The sequence below is a fragment of the Montipora foliosa genome, chromosome 9 (genome assembly GCF_036669935.1).
Source record: "Montipora foliosa isolate CH-2021 chromosome 9, ASM3666993v2, whole genome shotgun sequence".
In the NCBI taxonomy this organism is placed as follows: Eukaryota; Metazoa; Cnidaria; class Anthozoa; order Scleractinia; family Acroporidae; genus Montipora; species Montipora foliosa.
Genome location: NC_090877.1, coordinates 27,502,637 through 27,517,553, shown reverse-complemented (window position 1 = coordinate 27,517,553; position 14,917 = coordinate 27,502,637). Strand labels below are relative to the sequence as shown.

The 14,917-nt window shown below is 39.8% G+C and overlaps 1 protein-coding gene across 2 annotated transcripts in view; it reads right to left on the bottom strand.

The window, feature by feature from the left end:
- LOC137971059 (trace amine-associated receptor 5-like) overlaps window positions 1-11,239 on the bottom strand; it is a 70,185-nt gene extending 58,946 nt beyond the window's left edge. For both annotated transcript variants that reach the window (XM_068817782.1, XM_068817781.1), the window contains exons 1-2: window positions 11,198-11,239; window positions 10,511-10,644 (exon numbers count right to left, since the gene is read on the bottom strand). The gene's annotated coding sequence lies outside the window, so the exon portion shown is untranslated. The remainder of the gene's footprint in view (window positions 1-10,510; window positions 10,645-11,197) is intronic.
- Between the last annotated feature and the right edge of the window lie 3,678 nt (window positions 11,240-14,917).

The window sequence follows — 14,917 nt, the reverse complement described above, 5'->3', positions numbered from 1 at the left end:
TGATAGTGATATTTTGTTATCTCAATTTACCACTTTTTCAAGTTAATGATTATGATAGTGACAATTACAGAGTTTTCAAGAGAAAATTATTGAGAAACTATCATGATAATCTCGTATGATAATGATAGTTTGATATCTGACATGCACAAAAAGGTGAAAATGATTTCTCGATATTGTCATTCTGTTATCACCAATATATCAATAAAATATAAAATAGAAATTCTCAAAGTAATGATATCCTATCAAGATATTTTGATAAACTGCAATACTGCACCTTAGTGCGACTTCTCCGGGCTCTGTACAATTCTTGCCTCAGATTTTCTGATTTCTTAGATAACATCTTCAAGATTAATTGCATTCTTGTCGCTTACACGCGCCGTAACTTCCACAGCCTCCTTTGCATTAAACTCAAATGCAAATTTCAAGTGGAAATCGTCCATACCTTTTTGTAAATCGTCCATACGTTTTTGTAAATTCAATATTTTAATTCCATTTTCTTCATAGTTTCCATGTGCTCCATCCATATGACTCGGAGTAATTTGTAAAGATTCGGCGTCCGCGCTCGCGCTGTTGATTCAGTCGAGTTTTCGCTCGACAGTTGCAACACAACTGGGCGGGTTTTCGCTCGCCCAGCATCAAATCTCTCTAAGCACCATATGCTTGTTGGATCCCTGGATTTGAAGAGTCGATGTTTTGTTGTACCAACTGATTGTAACTATTCAGGCTTTTGAAAACATGTTGGCCTCCAATGTACTTCTCCCACGAACCCCTAGTTTAAGTTATATTCCCACAAATTTTCTAAAAAGAACCAGTCAAGTACAATCATAGATCATTTCCATTGTCTTTTTTTTTCATCAAAGTTTAAAATGCTTTTAGGAACGTCAGCTGACAGGAAAGACTATTTGTTTGTATTAGAACGAGTTGTTACGTCAGAGCTCTCAAATTCACGTTCGTCCACCATGCTTGTCAATCAACGTTTGTGCTACTACGAAAACCACCGATCTGTGGAATCGCCCAAATTATCGAGTCAGTGCCCCGTCCACTTTCGTTAAATATTTTGATGACATTATTTTCTCTCTGTTTTCTCTGCCAATCGTAGAAAAACTTCCCACGAAGAAATCTACCCCACGAAGAAGTCTACCCCTTTTCCGATAATGTCTAGTATAATCTTCATTTTCAAGTCTTCTCTGAGAGCCTTTCCATGATTCTAGAGCCTTCCACAAGCGCTCAGTTCTGCCGTTACCTCTTAAGACACGTAAATCCCCGCCCATTCCACATATCGGTGGTTTTCGTAGTATGATGTCAAGCCAGACGATCTGTACCGCGATCTCCTACAAGACCTGGACTACATATCCAAGGGAGTATTTTCTTTACAGTGCTAGGAACAAAGATGAGACTCGTACATCTGATTCATTCGCGCAATCTGTCAACATTCTTGTCGACATTCCTGGGAATGCCTTTCACTGTTTGCTTTTTCACTCTTTTGTTGTCTTCAGTACATAGGATGGAGTAAATTTTGGGTCGAAAGCCGGCAAATTCATCTATGAGCACTGTACAGAAAATACTCCCTTGGATATTCTGACGTGTAAAAGTTTTCCAGGTCTTGTAGGAAATCGCGGTACAGATCGTCTGGCTAGACATCATAGCACAAACTGTCAAGTGTCTGTGAACAGCAATTTCGACTGGGAGCCGTACTTTGAGACCACGAAGTTGTAGTGAAAATCGTACATGAGCATTTTCGAGAGGTCTAGAATCGTGAAGCCGACGTAGATCACGCCGGGGCGGTTCAGGTGCAATTTCGTCTTCTTCATACTGACAGCGGCCAAGTCTTCACAGAAGATACGGAACGAATCAAAGGACGGTGAGGCAGTCACTTTCGTGAGTTTGTTCTGGTTAGTCGCATTTTAAAGTTAAACAAACCAGCAAACAGATCAATTATTTCTGTCCAAAAAGAGTACAGATGATTGTTATCTAATTTCAGCCGAGAATAAAAATTCGAGCTCATTCCTGAACAAAGAAAAAAAAGAGTAAACCACTTTTCAGAAATATGCATCCACTTGAAATAACTCATCCGTAGAAATAACAAATAGTTTAGTGTCCAAGAATTTGTGGAGTAACTTCTTCCACCAAGTTTTAGCTATTACTGGTGTACTGCTTTGTCGTTCTCTTTCTCTCTCCTTTCTTTCTGTTCTTCTGTCATAGGCCGTCCAGGCGTGTTGCAACCTTAAAAATCTTGAGATAAGACGTCTGCCAAAAATTGCAATTCAGCGCAAAAAGCATCACTAAACAAATTAAAAATAAACACTCAGCTTCAAGTTTATATCCCTGCAATGCTTGACTTGACTAACTACGTAGCCACCAGTGTGTCCTGAACACAGCTATATCATGTCAAACCTGGATTGAAACCAGCGAAAAATGCAAGAAAAAAATATTTTCCAAACCGTACCTGAACACGAAAAGCGTCGACTGACAAAAGCTTGTGTTGACGTAGCATTGCCGTGTAGCCGCGTCGAGCCACAGAAAGAGCGCGAAAAATGAAGCTTTGTTTGAGCCCGCAATATGGTCACGTGATACTGGTCCATTGGATACTTTGCTTTGACAGGTGTCAATTGACCAGAACATTGATGTCCAATATCAAAGATGTATGCTGTAAACTAACTGTCAACTGGAGTATTGCCTCCTCGATGAGCTCTAAACTTGAGCCCGTGGTATGGTCACGTGATACTGGTCACATTGGCATATATGGGGGGTGGATGGACGTACGGTCGTACGGTGACCAAATTTTCTTGAATCGATGGGTTACCATAGTTTCTTACATGTAACTATGGTGCCCCGCGCGCGCTCCCTTGGCCTTTGGCTATGATGATCTTCATCAAATTGATAACATAAAGCATTTAAAGTATTTATGTCCAATTTCATTAAAAGTAATTCATTCTTGACTGTATAAGGTACTGCTAGTTAAAAGCCATTTTGCAGCCTGCAAAATTATATGTGGCCGTACATTCAGTGACCGCGCTGAGCTTTTATTTTGCAATCTCCTCTTTAGGTTCACCGCATTCACGTGGTAAACTTGGTAACATACTTATTGTAGTATTAACTTCTGCTGATACATTAACAACATTGCCATGAAGTTTAAGTTTAAGTTGTCCTCCTCCTAGGGCTTGTATAAGTGAAATGCTTCAAAACTCTGCAATAAGTGGGTCTGATTCTGTATTGTGCATTCTCAAATTAAATTTGTCTGCAACTGCTTGTGTAATTACAATGTAGGGCATCACACCATATTCCTTGTCTTGACATTTTGATTAGATATTCTACCCGGGAATTACTGATATTGGCAGGAGGAAGGGTCCGAGTTCAGAATAGGAAGTTCATGAAAGTGCATACTAGGCTACAGGTGTGTGTCATTGACCCGACACAGGGTGTCTGGAAAACCCAAATAGCGAATAGCGAACAGTCGCGAATACCGAACAGCGAATAGTCACGAATAGTACGAATAGTGCGAATAGTGGCGAATAGTCGCGAATAGTGACGAATAGTAACAAATAGTGGCAAATAAGGGTGGAGGGGCAAATAAGGGTGGAGGGGGGGGGGGGGGATTGTGACGAAATGACGAAAATTTGGTACCCAGTACTTCCTGGTCAACCGCGCAGCAACGTTGGATGGGATTTTCCCGCTAAAAAAGCAGAGATGTGCGGCGAAGGACAGCTTGAGCCCTGAGAAGAAAAGGTAATAAATGCACTGAAATCCTGTTGCTTATTTGTATAATTAATTAACGCAACGGTTCTCAGAGTAGCTCGTTTGTCTCTTTAATCACAAACCACTTGCCTCACATTTTGATTTTATTCCTTTTTACAGAGCGTGTCTCGCCGGATCGGACAGCACATATGAGGATGATGAAATTTATGTTCGGGCGCCACTGTGCGAGGAGATGATCATGAGCTTGATGTATTAATGAAAGTGATTTATATTTTTGCATTTTGACGTTTGTTCTTCTTTAGAGTGTTTGTAAAAGCATGCACGAAACTCTCTTTCGACGACAGGTGAGCATATTATTTGCTTTGATTACGAGATTGTTCAGCATAAGGCGGTCACTAATCTCGTACCCAGATCTCACTCTGTCACTGGAAATGTGAGATCTGGTAAAGTTCGACAGTACACCATTTTCATTGGCTACTAAAAAAAGGTTGCGGCAATGCCATCTACCCTCCGATTGGCTTATTTCGCGGGGCACTTAGTGAAGGTTTGGTTTTCGCAAGCTCATGTGCTGTTTTGAATAAATGCCAGTTGTGCGGAGGAGAGTTTTGTTTTTTTCCGACGCCGGAAAAGCTTTACAGTTGAGGAATATCTCTTTAAAAAGTTGCGACGTTTGTGTAAATGGTACCGACGAAAGCCCCACGTACCCTGCCACTCGAAAAAGTTCTGCGTAGCTTGCTACGCGGTACGCAGAAACTAATAAATTCAATTTGAAGTATGTAATTTATTCAAAACAGTATTTCTCGTTCTTAAAGCGTGACTCGCGAATTAAGTAGTGATCAATTGTGAATTTTACGGTTAGTGTAACTACATTTTTCACGAGATCGTGTCAAGAAAATAGCGCTCGTTGCAGTGATTAGGTGTAAGCACTCTTTAACATTTTCGCTTTCAATTTACGGTTTGGTTAACTACACTTTTCATGAGATCGTGTGAAGAAAATAGCACTCGTTTATTGATTAAGCCTAAGCGCTCGTTTCAGTGATTCTGCAGTTGCTCCGACAATTAAACAATCTCGACCGTTCAAAAACAATAGCCCGTTGCGCTTCTTTCTATTTCGGCTTAAGTTTAAGGGTTCCTTGTCCTCTACCCAAAAGAATCTCTTCAAGAATACTCTCGAAATCCATGTTTATTCCGCAAAATCACCCAAAATCACAACAGAGAGTACGAACATGCGCAGTGATAGAAAAGCCCGTATTTCGGGCCTCGCTGGCAATGAGCATGCTCGAAATCGAACTTTACCAGATCTCCCTTCCGTATGACCGTGGGAGATCTGGGTACGAGATTAGGCGGTCACTATTCGCGACTATTCGTCACTATTTGCGACTATTCGTCACCATTCGCCACTATTCGTCACTATTCGCACTGTTCGTACTATTCGCTATTCGCGACTATTCGCTGTTCGCGACTATTCGCTATTCGCTATTCGGGTTTTCCAGACGTCATTTCAACTGTTAAATGTTGATGGTTCGCCATATCAATCCCTTCAAAGTTCATCAGGCGGAAGCAGCTGAAAACTAATTAAAAGTTATTGAATTGCCGGTTTCGACTTCGAATTTTCAACTCTCCGGAGAAAAAAAGAATTTAGTTATTTTTACGGATTGGGAGGTAAGTTCAATCTGGTTCTAGTTCATTTTCTCTGTTGAAACTTTTACAATATTCCAAGGGCACAGCTATTGCCTCTGCAAACAATATTCCACAGCCTAGATTCGACGTATTTGACACAATAACAGAGTTGAGGTTCATGAGAATAATCCATCGTTTTGAACAAACAAAAATTCAAAGAATTATTATTCCAGTCTTCTGAATTGAACCTGGAATCTGTTCCTTTGTGCATACACAATTTGAAACTAGCGTATTGCCTTTGGCTCCATTGAATCCTGATGACAACATCAACACTATTATTTATTGACAGTGTAAACTGATAACACGATATTAATTGCTTTCCTTGCAAATTAATGACTACAAAGCTACTGGTAACAATGGTCGGGCAGGCCGGGCAAAAGTAATGACCCAAATTGCCAAAAGGGAAATAAATGAAATTAGACTTACAAGAAACTGAAGTCCACCAAGGATGTAGGCAAGTCAGGCAACTATGTCTTAGGGTGAATGTAAATAAAATTAAAATTTTAGAATCTAACCTAAGGCACATGATCTGCAGGAAAACTAAAAGGCCAGGCCCCAGTTGTTCAAAAGATGGATAGTGTTCTCTGCCGGATAAATCACTATCCAGTGAATAAGTCATTGCAAAACCAGTTGCACTATCCAATGGATAGTGATTTATAAAGTGAATAGTTTTATCCACCTTTTGAACAACAGGGGCCAGACATCAACTTTAGTACACATGTGGTGTGTGTTGACTACTCTGAATTTGCTGTTCTTCATTCAAGTCAATGATGTAATATAATTTCCTCTCTGTTAGAGGAAGAACATCAAGGTTGGCGGGGAATCCTGCCATGATCAGGTTATTTACAAGGGCACCCAACGATAATCTTCGGTAAAATATATGTTCAGGAGAGTCAAACTATTCTAAGAATTTTGGTTCTACATTGCCGAACAGCTATAGATTTTTTTACTATAACATCAAGATATCTGAACAGATCAAATTCTTCTAGGTGATAAAAACATCTCTTTAGACAGTCTTTATACATTACAAGGAGCCTAGAAATGGCTCTGAAACTCTTTTGGTTTAATTTGCTGGTTGGGTGCCCTTGTCTTTAGGGTAGGCCAGAAATGGTAAGCATGATAGTAGAGGATGCTAAATATAAGGGACTACCAGAGTTTGATTTGTGCAAAGATTCAACAAGATGCTGTAATAAACTAAAAGACACGTGACCATAACAGTGGAAAGAAAACTCATAGATGCAGGACTAGCAAGCAAGTCTTATAAAGAGGTTCAAGTAAATGCAAAACTATTATTTTAAAACATCAGCAGGAACAAAATAATTATTCCCATTGAATAATTTATTGTTTCATTGTGCTTCACAATTTGCTATGGAAAGGTTTTGCCAGGCTTGCCAGTTCAATAGGATGACGAGTGTAAGTACAGCACAAGTAAGAGTTGAATAAAATAAATTGGACAGGCTTGTGTGGAGAGCATTTCTCATTTTAACTGCTCAGTAAAGACAAACATAACATAAGAAATAGTCCCCTCTGTAGTACACATAAATTTGACAAATTTGTTTGGATGCACACCTGCCCAACTTGAATGGTGTGATTTTTTTAAAAATATAATTTGTTGAGTCCGTGAAGGAATGTTAAGTCTATGAGGTAGTCTTGTAATCTGAAATGAATGCCCGTTATGACATTACTGAATGGACAGAACAGCACTGCGAGATGCATAATGAAATGATAGTGTTCTCAGAAACAGCAAGTGATTTTCAGAAATACTAAATCACACAGCAAGATTGCTGACACAAAGTTTAAAAGCAATACAATATATTTGTATTCATAATGAGCCATGAGTCAATGAGTCAATGAGTAAGTGCAGTTACCCTAACCCATAAAATGAAAGCTAAAATTTCAGAGAGTGCTTAGGCCTAATCACTGAAACGAGGGCTTAGGCTTAATCAAGAAATTATTGCTATACTGACTGTGAGTCTCATTAACTCATGACTCATTGACTCATTGACCATTTGACTCATAAATCATGGCACCTCATCCGAATACAACAACCACACACTCAAAATTTTAAAAAGTCCAGCAAATTAAAAGCAAAACCAAAGAGATTATTTTACACAAGGCCTGTCAGAAAAAAGATTGAAGACAGTAAAAAAAAAAACAGAAAGAATCAAACAAAGTGATACACCGACAAGAAATCTGAAGAGAAATCAAGAAAACAGCGACCACCTCGCACTCAAAAGGATTGATATGAACAACGGCCGAGTCAAACGACAAATAAATATATGCAATTTTACACGCCTATGTTCAGTGAATAATACCTCTTATTCTGGAGGCTATTCGTTGCTAAGTGCAGATAGAAAACGTGATTGATTTTTGATGACTAGCCTGTCCCGGAGAGAAAATGGCGGTCCCGTCTCTTAATTCACCACACAAATCCAACAATAACAAACAATTTAACTCACCAAGTGCCATCACAATTTATTAAAACAGATAAAGAAGGTCACACACTTACAATGTAATTAATGAGCAATAGCGTGATAATCGTTAGGTTTTATCTTTCTAGACTCTTCTTGACCTCTGGTGATGTAGATTCCATGGCGTTCGACTCAAGCGACCCGAACTTTCGCCCGTTGCTACGTGACGTCACACTGGCATGATAAGTGGGTCAAGAAAGTCATTGGCAAAAAATACAGTTACCCCTTCCCTCTTGGATATCGGTTTCTATGAATCTTTCAGTATGTACAGTCATCTATTGAACCCCAGAAGCTCTAATATGCAACTGAAATGTTGGCTCGCCATGCAGGGGATGAGCAACGGCTCAAAAAAAAAATCACAACCACCACCAACGTCTAGTGATCTCAATCCTTGTCTATTCAGTCTGCTTTCCATTAACATAATTTGTTCTGATGTAATAGTACATTGACTGTTTGCATTTTCCACAGGGACTGGATTTAGTTCAGTATCCCCAAACATCAAAAGTTTTCTAATAGCTATGCGATGCTGTCCGTGTTTTATGTTGTAATATGTAATGTAACGTCAAAAATGCTTGCTGAAAAAAGCATCCTTTTGGGCGAACATAGTTGACATTCGACGGCTAAACTGTCACAAAATCAAACAACTTAGAGGATACAGGAGTCGAGCTTTTAACAATTCTGCTGTACTTATTTCTCACTTTTCTTTTCATTGTTTGCTTTTCTTGATCGTCCGCGATGCAACTATATATGGTCTAAAATAATCCCTTTAGACCTCTTTGACATGCAACACTTTATAATGTGTTACAAAGTCATACGTACAACTTAGAGAATCTGGGAGTCGAGCTTCGGAGCGATTGCAGAATACCCGTCCACAAAGAAGCGTTACGTTTGCGACACAAGCTGCACGTGAACTCAAAGCGCTTTCATATTTTTCCCGTTCAATTGACGGCTCCTTTATCCTCCGAAGAAGCTCATGTTTTCGCTTTCTTGTCAGCGCGTCGTGTCCAAATAGCTGCCGTGAAAATCGGTTTAAAATATGAGCAATGGTCTGACAAGAGATTTCACCAGACCAGTAAGAAAGTCAAGGTGAAAACTGTGATAAAAAATGTCGGTAAATTTTCTGAAATGAAGGAAAGTACTTAGTTGATTTCAACCTCAGCTCTCTCACGAGACAAAATTCCCAATGAAGACCAGGAGGTAACCATCGCTTTTCGCGGGCTTCAGATTATTTTAATTCTCGGCGAAACGAAGTGACGACGAGGATGTCCTAACGTACTAAGTGCTGATTGGCTCCGAAGATAACAATTGTTACTTATTTACTTTCGGAAAAGTTGCATGATGACAATAGTGGCTAGCACATGCGCACTGGCCCGCCATGATGTCCCTTACCAGCTTTCATGGCTTATTTCTTTCGACTCATTTCTACCTTAAATGAAGGATGGATGCCGGGCATTCGAAAATAACAGTACAGTTAAACAGTACAGAGTAACGACAAAAATCACCCCGGCCCCGGCCCCGGCCCCGGTCCCGTGTTTTGGCAACTACTAATTTAGGGGGCCGTCCTGTAGAATATAGCGCGCGTAATATCTAAGAAATATAATAAAAGATGTTATGGCGAATGTTATCACAGAGTATTTTTACAAGTTCCGCACTACTTTGACGCACTTATCTGACTTATGTCCAGAAATGCACGCAATGGCAAAGATATCAAATATAACAAGCATGCAAAAAGCATACCGAAAATAATAGATTGAGCAAAAATAACGAAAATAACAAATCAAGGGAGCAACACTAGCAAATGTAACAAATCACTAAAAGAGGTCAGAGAAAGGGACTTCATAACAAGGAAAATAACTACTTTCTTCCTCTTGCTTGATTTGATATTTTCGCTATATTTGTTACTTTCTTTATTTTTGTTTGTATTTGCGGGGGACCCTGCACTTGCCAATAGACCTTTTCGGTTTGTAAATTTTGTTTTCCCAATAAAGATCATGTGATAATACTCAGGAGGCTTGCTCCTTTGTTTTGTTCATTAAACATTTGAAATGTTTTGGTACAATAGTTAGTTTTGCAACTGCTTGCATCTCTGGACATATCTCTTCACTTTGACGAGCCCGTATGCGTCTCTTTCTTATATTATATTCCATAAATTAAAGAATAAATGTGTCATGGAGCAATGAAAGCTCATAATTTACGCGATCTTTACCAAAGAAGCGACTGCCCATAATGGAATATCAAGACGGCTGATATGTGTTTGCTTGGTTATAAATAATTGGCGTTCTGTGACAATCAATTTATCCGTTCAACCGATGAATTTGTTTTCACTATCTTTTGCCAAAAGGCAAATAAAAAATCAGTCAATCAGTGGGATATTAAGACCCCGATTAATTCAGGCTGTGCAAAGAGATATCCATACCCACGTATTGCAGAGATGGGTAACTAATCCGGAGCACAAATTTTTACAAATGAAACTTTGATTAATCGACTTGACGATGTGACCATTTAATGTTATGTAATAACTTTCTTTCCTGGTGAACGGAACCTTCGTCGAGGCTATCAAACTCTAGGGGATTCACGATTTAACAGATGCTCGATTTGTCCCTCACAGAAAATCTACTTATGTAGAAGAACCGCTTCCGACCTATAAGTTCTCTTGCACTTACCTTCTTCGAAGACAGCTAGGGAGTTCTCCTACAACCTGTCCTTTAGCGGGATCCTAAGAGACATTGTCGTTTTAAGATAAAAGCCAGTGACAGCAACTAGTTTTCTTCAACAGTATACGGGTTTACTGATGGTACTGTGAAACGAGTACAATAATAATTTAAGCGTATTGAACTATTACCTTTCGCTTTCACAACGGGAATTTCCTGTAAGAAATGATTGGTGAGTCAGAGACAGCGGGCATCCATCCGCGCAATTAATTTTGCAGTGTTCGTTTCTAATTTTGTTGGTCTTTGTACACTTTCTGTATATTGGAGAATGACTATGATTGGAAATGTAAAGATTTGACTCCGGTTGTCAAGCAGGTGGTGGCTGTTTAACTTATGAAATAAGTTTGACTTTTGCACCGAGAATTTGCTGTTACTGAGGCTAGAAAAGTTCTTTACTTAAGAGTTAGCCATAATTCAACAAAATTGTTAATTGAAGTCCCCGTGCGACTTGCGTTAACTTGTCTTCTCGTTGGAATAACTAACCAACGTGTACTTTATTAAGCTCTAGTAATATTTTCTGATGTATGCAAATATTTTTAGTCCGCGTGTGTGCGCGGATTCCCGCAAAAAATAATAATAAAAAACATTTGGGTAAAAGATAATAATTTGAACAACATCATTTAGGGAACTTCTACTTACATTTTTTAGCAGCCAGGCAAACAAAGAACAACTGTGAGCGCGATATCTGCCTCCTCTTCGAAGAAATATGACGCTATTCTGACAGACTGACATTGCAATTATCATTGTCCCAGACGAGTTGGCAGGATCATTAATGGCAGCTGATTATTGAAACTGAACTTGCACGCGCTATCTCAGCTTAAAGGCCGGGAGACACTAGGCGATAAGTCGTTGCGACACGTCGCGGGGACAAGTCGCCGCAACAAATCGCCTTGTGTGACACGGTTAATTTAATGAAAATCATTGTCGCTGCTGCAGAATTTTATCGCTGCGATCAGTCGCACAAATTCAAACCAGTTTGAATTCGTGCGACTTATCGCAGCGACAAAATTAGCGAAAGCAGCGTTGTCGCATCGTGTGTACACTTCCGGCAACAAGTCGCTGCGACAAAATATAAATGAACCAATGAGAGAGCGTCATATGGTCAGCCACATTAAATTAGAAAAATAGTTCACATTCCCCCTCATACGAGATCACTGCGTGTGCACCGGACAGGCGTCGTGTCGCAGCGACTTGTTTTGCAAGTAGTACACATGAAGCAACTTGTCGCAGAGACATGTCGCTGCGACTTGTCGCCTAGTGTGTCCCGGCCTTAAAAGAAACTTTCATAAAGGTGCATAGAACGTAAACAGAATTCATCAACAGCCTCGTAGAGGTATTCCTTCAAGTTCCAAGACTTTGATCATTCATTCTTTATTACTGGGTTGCCAAACCCAGTCGGAATCTCGGTTTCATTTCGTGGGTTTTTTTGTTATTTTCCGTGTCGGGAAAAGTGTTGCCTGTCACTCCCCTGCTAAGTGGTGGCTTTGTGCATAGAGCCTTCTGCGCGTATTTTCTTAGGATCGAGAGGGTAGTGGGAAATGCGTAGATTTCTCTGGTGGACACAGTGGAACGATTAACTTAACCGGCAATGGCGTCGAAAGTCATGTAACGCGAATGGCGTTTTAGTGGATCTTTGAACAAAATATACCCTTATGAAGCTCAATAATGGCAAGTCAATTGGATATACAGGTGGTGGAATCTTAAAAGCGACGAGTAATGGACTTCGACAACAATCTGTCGCCCGTCGAGCCGAAATCAAAGTGAGCTGTATTTGCCTGAAGTACATGGTAATTTAACACGATCGAGTTTCTTGTCTTCACTCACGCAATGAAATAGGAAGAGGTTTTCGCCTCTAAGAGCAAATATGTTGTTTATCTCAATAAAATTTTCGCTGGAAAAGGATTCTGTGGTATTTTCTGCCTTTGTGAATTATAATATCATGTTGTGTATTGAATTTTCGAGCTTAAGGTTGAAAGTGATATGGGAGAAGTTTTTTAGTATTGCTCTGTAAGCAGGAAGGGTTCACAGGCCTGTTGGAAGCGTGCTTGAGTTTCAACAAAATGAGCCCCAAAATCAGTGAAGAATTGTGACGCAGTTGAATAATAAAGTAGCTGCTATTTCCAAAATGATGGAATTACCTGGTTAGAATAAATAACGTCGTACGCGTCTTGGAGAGTAAATTTTGACTTTGCATAAACAAGAGTTGGGCGATTGCGATCTTTGTTTTGACTTCGCTCATTTCATTGTCAAACTTTATAACACTTGACAGAAAAAGAAACTTACAAAAACCCGGTATCTTGCCATCATTTGACACAGATACTTCACTGTTTGGCGAGTAAACATGCCGCGGTAACTTCATCACGGCGCCCGCTGGATTCCGGCGATGTCACTTTCGATTTTGCGATTTATTTGTGCAGCCAAAACGTAGAATAACAAAATTGAACGTTGCAAAAATCCCCCAAAATGTTTGTCGCTGATCGTAACTTTTTATATTCTATATTCACGGTTCAAAATGAATGTTGTTTTCATGTCGTAAATATGTTATTCTCGAGCGATCGTCCTGGAAACTTCCTTCTGCTCTTTCTATCAACTGTGTATCAATATTTTTTTACTTTTGCATCAATATTTGTTTTTGCAAAAACCAAGCTAACAAAATCTGTACCTTGCTGAGTTCGCATTTGTTAGCGTTAATAGTATTTTCGGTCCGATGCTTCTGTTTTATGAGGGGTATATTATTTTGGTCTCCCATCCAAACACTAACCCCGCCCAACAGGGATTAACTTCAGTGAACCTCGGTATTACAAAGCTGTCAGATGCTCAGAGGGCACACTTAAACTTGTGGTGAAAAGAAGTTTATCAACATGTCATCCCAGAAGCCAATGTTTCTCACTTCCCATTTATTTTCTTCAATCTTTCTGGGTTCAGTACTTTGCTAGTAACCACTTGTCTTCTCAGACTATTTACCCAAGACTTCTACCATGGCACTACAATGACAGACGATACCAAAACAATATCGTGCACTGTTAGAGCTACATATTACGCAAGGACAGATCTGTTTCGTCGTACGAACGTGTGAGGACCTGTGAGCCAAAGGGCCTCGTCTGGTATGACTTCTTAATGACCCCCCAACTTGAAAAAAATTTTCTGGAACGGTGCACGTACCACAGGCAACCCAGTGTACCCTCACGGAGGGTCTAGTTTGGAAAAAAAACCAGACAATTGTAAAGAATATATTGCCCGATAAAATAGCTTAGAAGCCGATAGAAAAGGCACAAAAATATTTTTCCTCAGTAAACATAAGGCAAGCCTCAAGGTTTACTCTGCATATCGATTGTAACAAATCATAGTCCTCTTCCAGGACTCCCTCTTACCCCGCCCTGAAAATAGATTATTCAAAGTTTTCAAAGACGTCGGCCAGCAAAAATAGGTCGGAGAGAACGTAGGTTTGGAAGGTTTTGAAGTTGGAACGTTGTAAACACTGTTTGTGCATGCTGGTAGCCTTCCTCGCTGATATGCTCTTCTGAAGAAGACTTCTTTCGGCGGGAGTTGTCGCTCTTGAAACTTGCTCATCATAATCGTATGGATACACGCTTTTTCTCAACAGCATAGGTACTTTGCTTTCCACGATCTAGCGTTTGAGAACATGAAGTGGGTAGAACGGCTGTCCACGATGGACGTATGTTAGCGAGCTTGCTCTAGAGAGGGACAGAATTTAAAAAAAAAATGTGAATTCAGACAAGTACGACTAAATCGGGAAGATGGAAAAAAAAAGGTAGTAGTTCAACGAGTTTTGGGGGTAATGCAACAGTCCAGTAAGAGAAAAACGAAGAGTCGGACACAGAAACGTCTGCAACAATGGCGGCTAACGACAACAAGAGTGAAACTCCTTCGCTAATTGAAATATGGAAGGTTCTGACGCAAATCAAAACAAATACGGAAAAGCTGGTCTTAGACGTGGAATCCCTCAAAAGAAATTACAAAGAGCTAAAGGACAAGTCGACACTCTTATTAAAGAAAATAAAGGCTTAAAAAGCAGGGTAAAATCACTCGAGGAGCAGCTGTTAGAGTCCAAGAAGGAGGTGGAAGAGTTGGATGAAAGACTTAACGATATCGAAGCCAGACATGATAGACATGATGACCTCAAGCAATATACTCAAAAATTCAATCTGGTTATACACGGAATCCCTGAACATGAAGAAGAAGATATTTTATTAACGTAGTGAATCAGTGTTGGTACACTAGGAAAACCTCTGCAACTAAATTAAATACCTGGCGACATAGACATTGTACATCGAATGAATACGAAAAGGGAAGAAAAGCTCCGACCAGTCATCGCGAGATTTAGCAACTACGACGCAA